The sequence below is a fragment of the Rhinichthys klamathensis genome, unplaced genomic scaffold (genome assembly GCF_029890125.1).
Source record: "Rhinichthys klamathensis goyatoka isolate OS25496 unplaced genomic scaffold, OSU_Roscu_1.1 h1tg000168l_1, whole genome shotgun sequence".
NCBI classification, from domain to species: Eukaryota; Metazoa; Chordata; class Actinopteri; order Cypriniformes; family Leuciscidae; genus Rhinichthys; species Rhinichthys klamathensis.
This window is the reverse complement of record NW_026606699.1, coordinates 1,038,628-1,053,081: the sequence shown is the minus strand read 5'-3', so window position 1 is coordinate 1,053,081 and position 14,454 is coordinate 1,038,628. Positions and strand designations below refer to the sequence as shown.

The window sequence follows — 14,454 nt, the reverse complement described above, 5'->3', positions numbered from 1 at the left end:
TGGTTACCAAAATTCTTCAGAATATCTTCTTTTGTGTTTAACAGGTTAGGAATGACATGAGGATGAGTAAATCATGACAGACTGATCATGTTTGGGTGAACTATTCCTTTAATGAACGGTAAAGCCTGCTTTCTTTGATTTGATTGGCCATCTCAATCATTTTGACATTAACAAGCACTGTCAGACTGTCCACGTCTCCTGATGGGAATGAGTGAATCTCATGAAACCTGTCCAGAACATGTGTGCTCAAAATATTATGAAACTAATGTCGCTCGCAATACAGAAATAAGGCTGCATTTTCTTAATTTCTTGTTTATTTCTGCTGATTTGATGGTGAAATGTGTCTGTCTGTTAGTGTCCGGATCGTTCATTAAGTCCTCCAGCAGGGAGCCGGACTCCCATGGACTGTGTTCGGTCTCCACTTGGTCTCTTTTTATAGTTGGTAATGGTGCTCCAGCAGCGCCGCACAAACGCTGCTCAGTGATTGTGTTTTAATCGAGGGCTTTGCTCCCTGCATGTACAGACGGCGATAAAGGCATTGACGCGTTTGTTTTGTCACAGACAGCAGATATCAGGTCTTCTGGGTTTTATCTCTCCTGATGAACGCCGGGAATATTTGAGCGCGAGATTCTGAAGGAATTAATGCATAATTCATGCTGCTTGATAAGCTTTAATTAAAAGTGCTGTTCGGCATTGTGACGGGAATGAATGTGTGTTTTTCCTCGCCTGTCACGGCCTCATTCACTCGCATCACGCTCGACTTATCAAAGGCCCCGTGGCTCCGCCCCCCGCGCAGCGTTTGCATAATTCGAGCACCGGAGGGACGTAATTACTCGCCACACCGAAATGCAGGAATCTCCCCACTTACAAATGGAATATTTGCACTTTCTGGGATTCCCCACGGTAGTCTTCTGAGATGTGTAAACGCTGGTCTTCTCTCTTGCTGACCCCCGTTCAATTTGTTTCTGCATATAATTTGAATAATTGATCGGATGCTTAGAGGTTCTGATGTGTGTATACATATTTATGTAGTTATATGAATTTCTTTACATTTTTACCAATTTTCCCCCCAATTATTTAATTGAAATTAGAAAACTGAAATGTGTAAAAATAAATCTCACATACTTTCATAATTTGCTTGTGAAAATCAGACATAATCTTTCAGAAATCAATCTAATATGCTGATTTGCTTCTCACGTAAGATTTTCTATTATTATCAATGCTGAAAACAATAATAATTTTGTGGAAACCGTGATGAATGTTTTTAGGATTCTCTGATTAATAGAAAGTTCAAAAGACAGCATTTATTTAAAAATAAATGAACTAAACTAAAACAAAACCTTAACACTTTTAAAAGCCCTTGCTGAATAAAAAATATTAATATCCTTTTTTAGAAAAATAAATCTTACTGACCCCAAACTTTTGAATGGCAGTGTATCACAGTTTCCACGAAAATATTTCAACATTATTAATAATTAGAAATGTTTCTTGAGCAGCAAACTAGCATATTAGAATGATTTCTGAAGGATCATGTGACACTGTAGACTGGAGTAATGATGCGGAAAATTCAGCTTTGATCACAGGAATAAATTATATTTTAAAACATACTACAACAGAAAACAGTTATTTTAAATTGTAATAATATTTCACAATATTTACTTTATTTTTGATAAAAAATAAATGCAGCCTTGGCGAGCAAAAGAGACTTCTTTCAAAAACCCAAACTTTTGACTGGTAGTGTAAGCATTAGTCTTCTCTCTCCCTGACCTCCGCTCAATTTGTTTCGCGTATGTGAATAATTGATCGGCTGCTCTGAGATTCTGATGTGATGTCGGGTCTTTGCTGCTTGATGGTGGGAAAGATTAAATATTGACCTGCTCTGTTGTGGACAGAAAGAGTGAATCCTGATGACGTGCGATTCATGTGTAATTCAGCTGCAGACGTGTGAAATCAAAGAACATGCGTGATTTATACTGGACTGATCATGAGAAACACATCAATCTACTCATCATACTGTACTGATACTGTGGTGCAGTGATTTCATGCCTGTGTGTGTGTGTTATTGGGGATAAAATGTCCCTACAAAGATGGCAATATCCAAAATCCTTGTCTGTGTGGGGAAATTTTTTGGTCCCCATGAGGAAAACTACTTATAAATCATATTAAGTGATGTTTTTTGAAAATGTAAAAAATACAGAAAGTGTTCTGTGATGGGTAGGGTTAGTGTACCGGGATAGAAATCATTATGGAAAGACCCCATAAAACATGAAAACACAACATTTGTAAACTTTGTACGCAAGTTAAACACGCTTGCAAAAGACACGCTGTAGCATTACAAACAGCCTGAGTGTAACTGAGCAGAAGGGGCTTTTATAGACACGATAACTGTTCATGTTTTTGCTCAATATATATATATACACATACACATATAGAGATAGATAATGTAATATATTTAAAAATTGTATGTATATCAAATGTAAACTAAAATATGTAAAGCTAATGAAATAACTAATAAAATGATACTATATGCATGTTGATTTTCTCAGCCTTTGTCAGTCAATTAAATTCAAAATTCTAGAAAAACTTCAGTTATATAAATTTCGTTGAATTTCTATCACCTTATATTTGAATTCAAATGGCCATTCTGCATCTTGTTACATTTGTACCATTTTTATAAATTGTGTTTATTTGTGTAGATGATGTGACTGAGAAATGAAACACACTGCATTGATCAATCCTTCACGTGTGTTTGTGTGTCCTTCAACTCTTTCTCTTCCCGATGCTTCTGTCTAATGAGGAACATCAGGAGAGCTTCACTTATTCCTCATGAGGTTTTACTCTGCGAACCCCCGAGAGCTCCTGCTCAAACACACACGTGATGCGTGATTCTCATGGCCTGATCCTCTCCGCCGGTCTCAGGTTCTTCTCCTCAAGCATTTTGAGCCGCTCAGCCTCCTGATGTTATCTTCTGCTTTTACCCATTTCATATTTGATATTCATGGCCCACTTTATCACGCCGGCTCATAATTAGCTCTTTTTATGTTGAATCGGAGGCCCTGGCATGATGTCATGAGCTGCGGGGTGACGGGTTCTTAAAGATTTGTTAAAGACACAGGAGACGCTTCTCCCTCAGAGGGATTCCATTCTTCACTGTTCCTGCTATCTATCACTAACCATCTAACTATCTGTCTGTCTGTCGCTGTATCTATCGTTCGTTGTATCATTCTATCTATCTGTCTATCTATTTATCTATCTGTCTGTCTGTAGTTTGTTCAATCTATCATTCATCCATCCATCGTTCTGTCTGTCATTCCTTCTGTCGTTCTATATCTATCCATCCATCCATCCCCATCTGTTGTTCTATCTATCGATCCATCCATCCATCCCCCCATCTGTCGTTCTATCTATCTATCCATCCATCCATCCATCCATCCCCGTCTGTTGTTCTATCTATCGATCCATCCATCCATCCATCCCCCCATCTGTCGTTCTATCTATCTATCCATCCATCCATCCATCCATCCCCGTCTGTTGTTCTATCTATCCATCCATCCATCCCCATCTGTCGTTCTATCTATCTATCCATCCATCCATCCATCCCCGTCTGTTGTTCCATCTGTCGTTCTATCTATCCATCCATCCCCCATCTGTCGTTCTATCTATCTATCCATCCATCCATCCATCCCCCATCTATCGTTCTATCTATCTATTTATCTATCCATCCATCCATCCCCGTCTGTTGTTCTATCCATCCATCCATCCATCCCCGTCTGTTGTTCTATCCATCCATCCATCCATCCATCCACCCCCGTCTGTCGTTCTATCTATCCATCCATCCATCCCCATCTGTTGTTCTATCTATCCATCCATCCATCCCCGTCTGTTGTTCTATCTATCCATCCATCCCCCCATCTGTCGTTCTATCTATCTATTTATCTATCCATCCCCCATCTGTCGTTCTATCTATCTATTTATCTATCCATCCATCCCCGTCTGTTGTTCTATCTATCCATCCATCCATCCCCGTCTGTTGTTCTATCTATCCATCCATCCATCCCCGTCTGTTGTTCTATCTATCTATTTATCCATCCATCCCCCATCTGTCGTTCTATCTATCTATTTATCTATCCATCCATCCATCCCGTCTGTTGTTCTATCCATCCATCCATCCCCGTCTGTTGTTCTATCTATCTATCCATCCATCCACCCCCGTCTGTCGTTCTATCTATCCATCCATCCCCGTCTGTTGTTCTATCTATCCATCCATCCATCCCCGTCTGTTGTTCTATCTATCCTTCCATCCACCCCGTCTGTTGTTCGATCCACCCATCGATCCATCCATCCCCCATCTATCGTTCTATCTATCTATTTATCTATCCATCCATCCATCCCGTCTGTTGTTCTATCCATCCATCCATCCCCGTCTGTTGTTCTATCTATCTATCCATCCATCCACCCCCGTCTGTCGTTCTATCTATCCATCCATCCCCGTCTGTTGTTCTATCTATCCATCCATCCATCCCCGTCTGTCGTTCCATCCATCCATCCATCCATCCCCCATCTGTCGTTCTATCTATCTATTTATCTATCCATCCATCCATCCCCGTCTGTTGTTCTATCTATCCATCCATCCATCCATCCCCCATCTGTCGTTCTATCTATCTATTTATCTATCCATCCATCCATTCACCCCCGTCTGTCGTTCTATCTATCATCCATCCATCCCCGTCTGTTGTTCTATCTATCAATCCATCCCCATCTGTCGTTCTATCTATCTATTTATCTATCCATCCATCCATCCATCCCCGTCTGTTGTTCTATCTATCCATCCATCCATCCATCCATACATCCCCCCATCTGTCGTTCTATCTATCTATTTATCTATCCATCCATCCACCCCCGTCTGTTGTTCTATCTATCCATCCATCCCCCATCTGTCGTTCTATCTATCTATTTATCTATCCATCCATCCATCCCCCCATCTGTCGTTCTATCTATCTATTTATCTATCCATCCATCCATCCCCGTCTGTTGTTCTATCTATCCATCCATCCATCCCCCCATCTGTTGTTCCATCTATCTATTTATCTATCCATCCATCCATCCCCGTCTGTTGTTCTATCTATCCATCCATCCATCCACCCCTGTCTGTCATTCTATCTATCCATCCATCCATCCATCCCCGTCTGTCGTTCTATCTATCCATCCGTCCGTCCATCCATCCCATCCATCCATCCATCTTATTCATCCATCTTATTCATCTATTCTATTCTATTCCTCCATCTCAAGTGGTGGCCCAACATTATTCATCATACATTATTAAATTTTGCGTGACCCAAACACTCTCTTAGCAAGAGATGCCAAGTTTAAGTCCTTATTTTGGCTTAATAAGACACCAGCGTCTGTTAGAGAGGTGACACCCTTCCAGAAATATCCTGAATATGCATCTCACAGAAAATTAACTACAGATACAGAGAAACGTGCCTGAAATATGAATATTCTTTGCAGAACTCAAACTTCTCTGAGCTCCCTAAACGCTGAAGCCGGATCTTAATTAAAAGCTGAAGGTTTATTCAGGCCATGTTACAGTGTATGAGATTGTAAAAATATGCAAATATGCAACAAATTTCCCAAGCAGATATCCTCCTTTCCAACTCCTCCCTCATTTATATTCATGACCTGTAATTCATTAAACTGTGTGCATCGTTAAGTATACACAAAATAGGCTAATTAATACACTTGACAATAAGGGTGTGCAGCATGGGGTCGGAGATGAACTACATTTTCATCACTACAGCTGTAAGACGAGACGCTGACACACAAAACAACTGCAAGTTTTTCACTTATACTTTTTACTTGTATTTGAAACCCTTTTAAAGAGCACTTTTATGCAAGCTTGTTTCCACCACAGAATAAAAAATTGTGACTTTAGTTTTTATCTCTCAGTTCTGACATTTTTCCTCACAATTGAAAGTTTATATTTCACAATTCAGATTTTCTTTTCAAAATTGTGATTTTGTATCTCACAAATCTGACTTGTATCTCACAGTTCTTACTTTTCCCCTCAGAATCGCATGACATAAACTTAAAAACATAAAACATAAAAAAAAGTCAGATTTGTGAGAGAAAAAGTGCCAATTACAAAAAACGAATTCTTTCTGTGGCGGATACAAGATCCTGAGATTTTGGCCATTAGGGACTGTTAAAAAAATTCACATATTAATTCACTACAAATGTTGATTTGACGCAATTAAAGACAAAGACCTTAGATATTTTGATGAACTACTCATCCCATGATGCATTCTGTCTGTGTGTCTGATATATCTTTGCATCACCCATGACATATCTAGGCATCGCATGCAGCCGATCCTCCCAGATTCACATCCATCGAGCTGCTGCGCGACCATCTGGGGTGTGTGTATGTGCGCACCGTCTGTGTGTGTGTGTCCATATCAGGTCTGGATTGCTCTCTTCTGCCACGCTTCATTTAACCAGCTCATGCCCCATTAGTCAGAGCCCAGAATGCTCAGCATACACATATGGCTCTGGGCTCAATTAAAGGCTGATTATGCAAAGGAGCGCTGCAGTTTCTCCTCATAATTTCCATGTATTAATTCACCCTTCGGTTGAAATGTGCTGTACTGTGATCTGACTGTCACACATACAGTAACATAGCCTCGGTTTAAAGACAAAAATCAGCATTAAAAATACGAGTGAATCTCATGTCAAACATTTTATTTTTACTAACATGCATTATTTACCTTCTTGAATTGGTTTTCAAGAGAATGTTTTAAGGCATTTTTTTTATTTTTTTGTGTTTTTTTGTTGTTGTTTTTTATTGTGTGTGCATATACATACACATATATTTAATGTATGAAATGTTATATTATGTATGTGTGTGTGTATAGAATTGATATATATTACTTTTATATTATTATTTATCTTACTTTTAACCTGTTGCTGCTCTTTGGTCATTTTTGACCGAAAATATATACATTTTGTTTGTTTGTTTTTTAACATTATTTTCTTCATCCAAATGGTACACAACTCTGTAAAGGTTTTGGCACTTGCTGTGAAAAAAAATGGACATGATTTATACAGTATATACAGGTCCTTCTCAAAAAATTAGCATATTGTGATAAAGTTAATTATTTTCCATAATGTAATGATAAAAATTAAACTTTCATATATATTTTAGATTCATTCCACACCAACTGAAATATTTCAGGTCTTTTATTGTTTTAATACTGATGATTTTGGCATACAGCTCATGAAAACCCAAAATTCCTGTCTCAAAAAATTAGCATATTTCATCCGATCAATAAAAGAAGTGTTTTTAATAAAAATAAAAAAGTCAACCTTCAAATAATTATGTTCAGTTATGCACGCAATACTTGTTCGGGAATCCTTTTGCAGAAATGACTGCTTCAATGCGGCGTGGCATGGAGCCAATCAGCCTGTGGCACTGCTGAGGTGTTATGGAGGCCCAGGATGCTTCGATTACGGCCTTAAGCTCATCCAGAGTGTTGGGTCTTGCGTCTCTCAACTTTCTCTTCACAATATCCCACAGATTCTCTATGGGGTTCAGGTCAGGAGAGTTGGCAGGCCAATTGAGCACAGTAATACCATGGTCAGTAAACCATTTACCAGTGGTTTTGGCACTGTGAGCAGGTGCCAGGTCGTGCTGAAAAACTAAATCTTCATCTCCATAAAGCTTTTCAGCAGATGGAAGCATGAAGTGCTCCAAAATCTCCTGATAGCTAGCTGCATTGACCCTGCCCTTGATAAAACACAGTGGACCAACACCAGCAGCTGACATGGCACCCCAGACCATCACTGACTGTGGGTACTTGACACTGGACTTCAGGCATTTTGGCATTTCCTTCTCCCCAGTCTTCCTCCAGACTCTGGCACCTTGATTTCCGAATGACATGTTAAACTGAGCAACAGTCCAGTGCTGCTTCTCTGTAGCCCAGGTCAGGCGCTTCTCCCGCTGTTTCTGGTTCAAAAGTGGCTTGACCTGGGGAATGCGGCACCTGTAGCCCATTTCCTGCACACGCCTGTGCACGGTGGCTCTGGATGTTTCTACTCCAGACTCAGTCCACTGCTTCCGCAGGTCCCCCAAGGTCTGGAATCGGTCCTTCTCCACAATCTTCCTCAGGGTCCGTTCACCTCTTCTCGTTGTGCAACGTTTTTTGCCACACTTTTTCCTTCCCACAGACTTCCCACTGAGGTGCCTTGATACAGCACTCTGGGAACAGCCTATTTGTTCAGAAATTTCTTTCTGTGTCTTACCCTCTTGCTTGAGGGTGTCAATGATGGCCTTCTGGACAGCAGTCAGGTCGCAGTCTTACCCATGATTGCGGTTTTGAGTAATGAAACAGGCTGGGAGTTTTTAAAAGCCTCAGGAATCTTTTGCAGGTGTTTAGAGTTAATTAGTTGATTCAGATGATTAGGTTAATAGCTCGTTTAGAGACCCTTTTCATGATATGCTAATTTTTTGAGACAGGAATTTTGGGTTTTCATGAGCTGTATGCCAAAATCATCAGTATTAAAACAATAAAAGACCTGAAATATTTCAGTTGGTGTGCAATGAATCTAAAATATATGAAAGTTTAATTTTTATCATTACATTATGGAAAATAATGAACTTTATCACAATATGCTAATTTTTTGAGAAGGACCTGTATATATATATTCGTGTGTGTGTGTGTGTGTGTGTGTGTATATATATATATATATATATATATATATATATATATATATATATATATATATATATATATATATATTCATGTTAAACTATAAAATCTAAATCAAGTACAATAGTAGCTGACTATGAAGGCATTTTCTGGTCCCATATTTTGAAACCTGGGATTATTTTTGTCACTTTTTTTTCATTTCTGAGCTGAGACAGATTGCTCGTGGCATCAGTAGATCAGTAGATCAGCTGTACTGTACTGGAATCACCTCTAGTTTAATCTGGCAGCGTCTCTGTTTAGTCCAGTTTTGTCGTGTGAGTTTGTCTGATATCATTACAGGAGCGATGAGAGGGCGACAGTGTTTCTGAACTGTATGCTCTTCTTCATTTCCTATAATAATCCTACAATAATGGCTGTTCAGTTGACGTACATGCAGCAGATCCTGCATTCCTACTTTGGTTTGTAGTTCTAATTGTGTCTTTTTCAGGCATTCTTTCCATTCTGTTTGGTTAAGTTGCATCAAATGGTGAAACGATACTCAACAGCCATGTTCCAGCTCTCTTTCTGGCTTTGTGGTCAGGCGTCCCTGTTTCGCTCGCTCACAGCGGCCCAGCAGACGGCCTGTCGTTTCCACTAATGAAGTGACACCGCAATGCCCAGTTGCCCACCACAAACATGCAGTCGTGTTTTAATCCAAGCCGTAATCATATGCTTGAGAGAAAGAATCCCAAGGCCGGAGAACCAGCATGCATTGCAGGAAACCCAGAGGAAGTCGTCGGTTACGAGTCACTCCGCCACACTGTGACTCGGACTGAAATAAGTCTGTCATAATAATAACATCCAGGTTGAGTAGACGAGAGTTTGACCGCTCTTTCTGTTTGTAGTCTTTCCAAGAAGTAAGACATGCACTCGTGCTTTTACACGTGTGCGTTTCTGCCATAGTTTTAACCCTGTAAAGGCTGACATATGAAATAATAGTCCGAGGAAAAAATCGAAATGATTGGAAATAGAACAGTTTATTGAACCTTTAGACAAGATATAAAAAAGTCTGAGCAAATGTTTTGTATCATATTTGATACATCAGGCTTTTATTGCTCATATAGTATGATGTAGTTAGAATATGGAGGCAACAACACCTCAATTTTATTCACAGACCCAAACTGAGCGAACGCATGCCGTTTGGTTCAGATGCTGATATTAATATGGCCAAAAAGTACGATACTTACAATTCTGATAGCTTGTAATGTAAATCAATGAGAGGATTTTTTCAACAAAAAAATATATATATGTATGGATTATCAGGTAAACCTAATCAGTTAGTGTTCATCTTGAAATATTACTAACAATATCAAAGTTATTATTCTTACGTTTACTTCAGTAAAGATTTTACAGAAAGATAGACATCACAAGCTCAAGGTAGATGTTTTTAAAATGATACTAAAAGTCATTTTACTTGCTAAAAAAGTATAAACTATCAATCAGACAACAGAAGGCATGTAGTAGATTGTGTGCAACAGGTTTTTCAGCAAAGTTTTGATCATGTTGATCATTTAGAGATTTGCATATCAAAGGATACAGTAGCTTTATATGGTTAAATAGCATCTCTAAACCTTGTTCTATTTGATCTGTTATGTACTAACCTTAACTGTTAATCTCTCTCAACTATTCAGTTTTAAAGACTTTAAAGGGTTAGTTCACCCAAAAATGAAAATTCTGTCAGTATTTACTCACCCTCATGTTGTTCCAACCCCGTAAGACCTTCGTTCATCTTCGGAACACGAATTAAGATATTTTTGATTAAATCTGACAGCTGGATCACTCCTCCATACTCCAGGCCCAAAGAGATGGACATGAATACTTGAAATAAAGTCGTTATTTTTGTTTGTTTTTGCGCACAAAAAGTATTCTCGTCGCTTGATAAACTTAAGATTGAGCCACTGTAGTCACTTGGACTATTTTAACAATGTCTTTAATAACTTTTCGAGGCCGGCAAGTTCAATCCCTTAAGAAGCCTATGGAGGAGTGATCCAGCTCTCAGATTTCATCAAAAATATCTTAATTCGTGTTCCGAAGATGAACGAAGGTCTTACAGGGTTGGAACAACATGAGGGTGAGTAATTCCTGACAGAATTTTCATTTTTGGGTGAACTAACCCTTTAAGAATAAGAAACCCGGGCCGAGTTTAATGCTGTTTTTCTGTTGCTATTATAATGTAATCAAAAAGAAAAGTGTTGTTCTTCAATAATAAGTGGAAGTTATTTTAATGCATTTACACTAGGGCTGTCAAATGATTAATCACGATTAATCACATCCAAAATAAAAGTTTTTTTTACATAATATATGTGGGTGCACTGTGTATAATTATTTTGTATATATATAAATACACACACATGCATGTATATTTAAGAAAAAAATATAATTTATATATAAAATATTTATATTTATATATAATATAAATTATATATAAATCTATATACAGTATATACATGAAAATATTTCTTAAATATATACAAGCATGTGTGTGTATTTATATATATAAAATAATTATACACAATGCACCCACATATATTATGTAAAAAAAACTTTTATTTTGGATGTGATTAATCATGATTAATCATTTGACAGCCCTAATTTACACCAATTTTTTTATTTTATTTTTTATAAACTCTGTCTTGAAACCTGGGTTTACAAATGTTTTTGATAGATTATGGAAGATTATGCAGACAAACATTTTTCTTTAGAATAACGTGCTCTGATGTGTGTTTCACAAAAGCAGGAACATCAGATATCAAATATGATCCATCAGGCGTCTGAGGAAGGTTTATTTCTTCATCTCTCAATCATCATTGCATTGCACTGCATTATATCTTTTAAAACTACAGAGGTTTGATCATAAACAGAATTTAAATATCATCTAACTAAGACACATTATTGGCAGATATACAATCAGTGACGACTGCATTTTATGTAAGTAGTCTGCTATACTGTTATAAAGATTTACAATTAGAAGCTAATAGTCTGGCTCAGTGTGAAAGCAGTGGATGTTGATCTCATGCAGCCGGTCGCTCGGTGTTGCAGCGCACCGGAAGGATTGTTGTGTTAGATGGAGAGGGGGAGTGTGTTTGAGTGACAGGCAGCTGTTTGATGTGGAATCCAGGTGAGATGGCTCGAGGCCGGGCACGTTACGCTGGAGCTCCAGAGTCCTGAACCGTCATTGATCTCCTTCATCTGGGTCTTTTCTGACAGGAGCTGGAAGGGCGTCTGACCAGAGCGGCTGCGTGTTTGTTTTCCGTGCGGTGGAGGGGCGTTTCTGACGGATAAACCCAGACTAGAGGGAATGTAGCGAACTCGTCTACAGGCTGTGTGATTGATCAAATTGTCCAAAGTCAACAGAGCAAACAGATAACATACCCGGTACGCGAGGGCTTTCGAGAGTTGCCAGTGAAGCATTTAATGCTCTCGTGTGCATCAGCAAACCGCCACATGTTTTAAGATTTTAAAGGAATAGTTCACTCAGAAACTACAGAGCTGTTGTTTACTCACCCTCATGTCTTGTTAAAGTTGTTTTCCTGTATATGAAGCACAAAATTCATCTCAAAGTGCATCTCAAATCTACTGTAAAGCTACAAGGTTATTAATCTATCTGCTTCTTTTAAAGCCGCATTATTTCTGCTTAATAATTTGTAAAATAATCATAATAAACAGCGGAGTTCTTAGTGAAAAACTACATTACCCATGATGCTGTACAGAAATTGACACCAATCAGTGCGTCAAAAAAGCAACACGCGCCAAAAGCCCCACCCACTGCCATGAAGCACTACGAATGATGTAATCGAGACAATCTCTCCAAGCTCTCAAAATACTTCAATATTTGTATGTGTGTATATATATATATTAGTGCTGTCAAACGATTAAAATATTTAATCGCGATTAATCGCATTAATGTCATAGTTAAACTCGCGATTAATCGCAATTAATCGCACATTTTTATCTATTCTAAATGTCTCTTGATTTCTTTTTGTCCCATTATTTTTTCTCATTTTAATGCTCTTATCAACATGGAAAAGTGGATCGGCTTGCTTTGTGCAAATGTTTTTTATTGTTTTTTATTGTTTTTATTGAATATAGTGGCATATACTGTGTTCAAATTCACACTAACATTCTCACTTGGAGCAAATAATCTCTCACACAATGTAACACTGTCCATCAATAAAAGGGTGAAAGAAATACTGACGAGGTCCTGATATTGACGAGGGGGCGGAAAATTAGCATCAGCTGTGTGTGTGTGTGTGTGATTTCAGACTGGACGTGCTGCGATGATGATAGCTCAGTTCACAACGACAAAACACACACAGATCACTTTGGTCTTGTCAATGGAACCATTTGGCAACTTTTTAAAAGTAAACTTTCCATTCAGAATCTTATTGGCATCTATTTCGGCGTCTCGCGCTCGTCATCCACTCAAAATGTAACGTTAACCACCTATTTGGCCAGCTCGCAAGCCAAAACGAGTGTGTGCGGCGTCATGCCTGTTGTTTTGTTTCCGGTCTAGCTAGATCCGCTTGCGCTTTGGTCGACGAAGCAACAAAACGTGCATGCCACGTCCTGTTGCAAAAGCATGTGAAAAAAACTACAAAATTTGCTAGGCCAAACGCGTTAATCGCGCGATAAAAAAATTGACGCCGTTAAAATGGGTTTGCGTTAACATCGTTAATAACGCGTTTAACTGACAGCCCTAATATATATATAATATATATATATGCATTGTTGCAAGGTTAGTTGATAAGGAAAGGAGGCGGGAACAGGCGAACGTTCAAACATATTTTTAATTTTAAATAAACAATAAAATGAAAGTTAAGTAAAGGGCCAGCCCCTCACGGACGACTGCCCACACAAATAAACAAAACCTGTTCCTCTCTCGAACTCCTCAGGATTGAGTTCCTCGAGACCGGTGTGGACGCTCATTATCAATCGAGCGACTGGCCTCGCACCGTCCTCACGGCTCTTGGCCCCGCCCTGCTTGCCACATGCATATTTTGCAATAAACTTAAAATATATATATATATATATATTTATTATTATTATTATTTTACATACATATAATCAACATTTGTAAATGAGTAGTTTTATATTTCTCCATCAAAGTCTGTAGTGTTGTGATTCAGCTCTTAGCTGATTGGCTTGGTTCATGGCTTATAGCTCTTTATCGAAGACTTTTTAAAATCCCTTTTGGAGAAATGAATGGAAAAAAATACTTCCTGAACCAACGCTGCTGAAAAAGTGGGCGGGAACTGTTGAACACCATATAAAGCATTAGTGTAATGTTATGATACTATTATGGTGCATTTAATCTTTTTTGCAGTGTGACAGGCTTTGTCACTTGGATTTGTCTCGGGGGAATTATTTCTTTAAGACAGATTCTCAGTTCGTGTTGCAACTGTACAGTATGTACTGTAGATTGAACAAATTCTTGCAAGCAGTAACCAAGCAGAAAAAGATATAGAAAATAGTAAAAGTTATTCAAGAACCTATCCTGTGTGATCGGTCTTTTACTTTTACTGTCCAAATAGACAGTTGTAGCCATTCTGAGCTATTTCACAGACACACACTGTACACACTGAATGCTTCTCTGTGACTGTGGCTGATGCTGATCTCTCTAATCAGAGACTTCTGACCTCAAATGGGAACAGATGAGCAGTTCATTGATCCACGTTTCTATTTATACGCATGTCCTCGCTGACCGAGTTGAGTT

At 38.5% G+C, this 14,454-nt stretch overlaps 1 protein-coding gene across 4 annotated transcripts in view; it reads left to right on the top strand.

Annotated features, from left to right (window-relative positions):
- The window catches only part of cdk14 (cyclin dependent kinase 14), a 160,778-nt gene that overhangs the window by 137,127 nt on the left and 9,197 nt on the right, over positions 1–14,454 (top strand). Inside the window, exon 15 of one of the 4 annotated variants that reach the window (XM_056259471.1) lies at positions 11,949–12,124. The exons of the other annotated variants lie outside the window; for them this stretch is intronic. The gene's annotated coding sequence lies outside the window, so the exon portion shown is untranslated. Of the gene's footprint in view, positions 1–11,948; positions 12,125–14,454 lie in introns of those variants that run through there. 4 annotated transcript variants of the gene reach the window in all.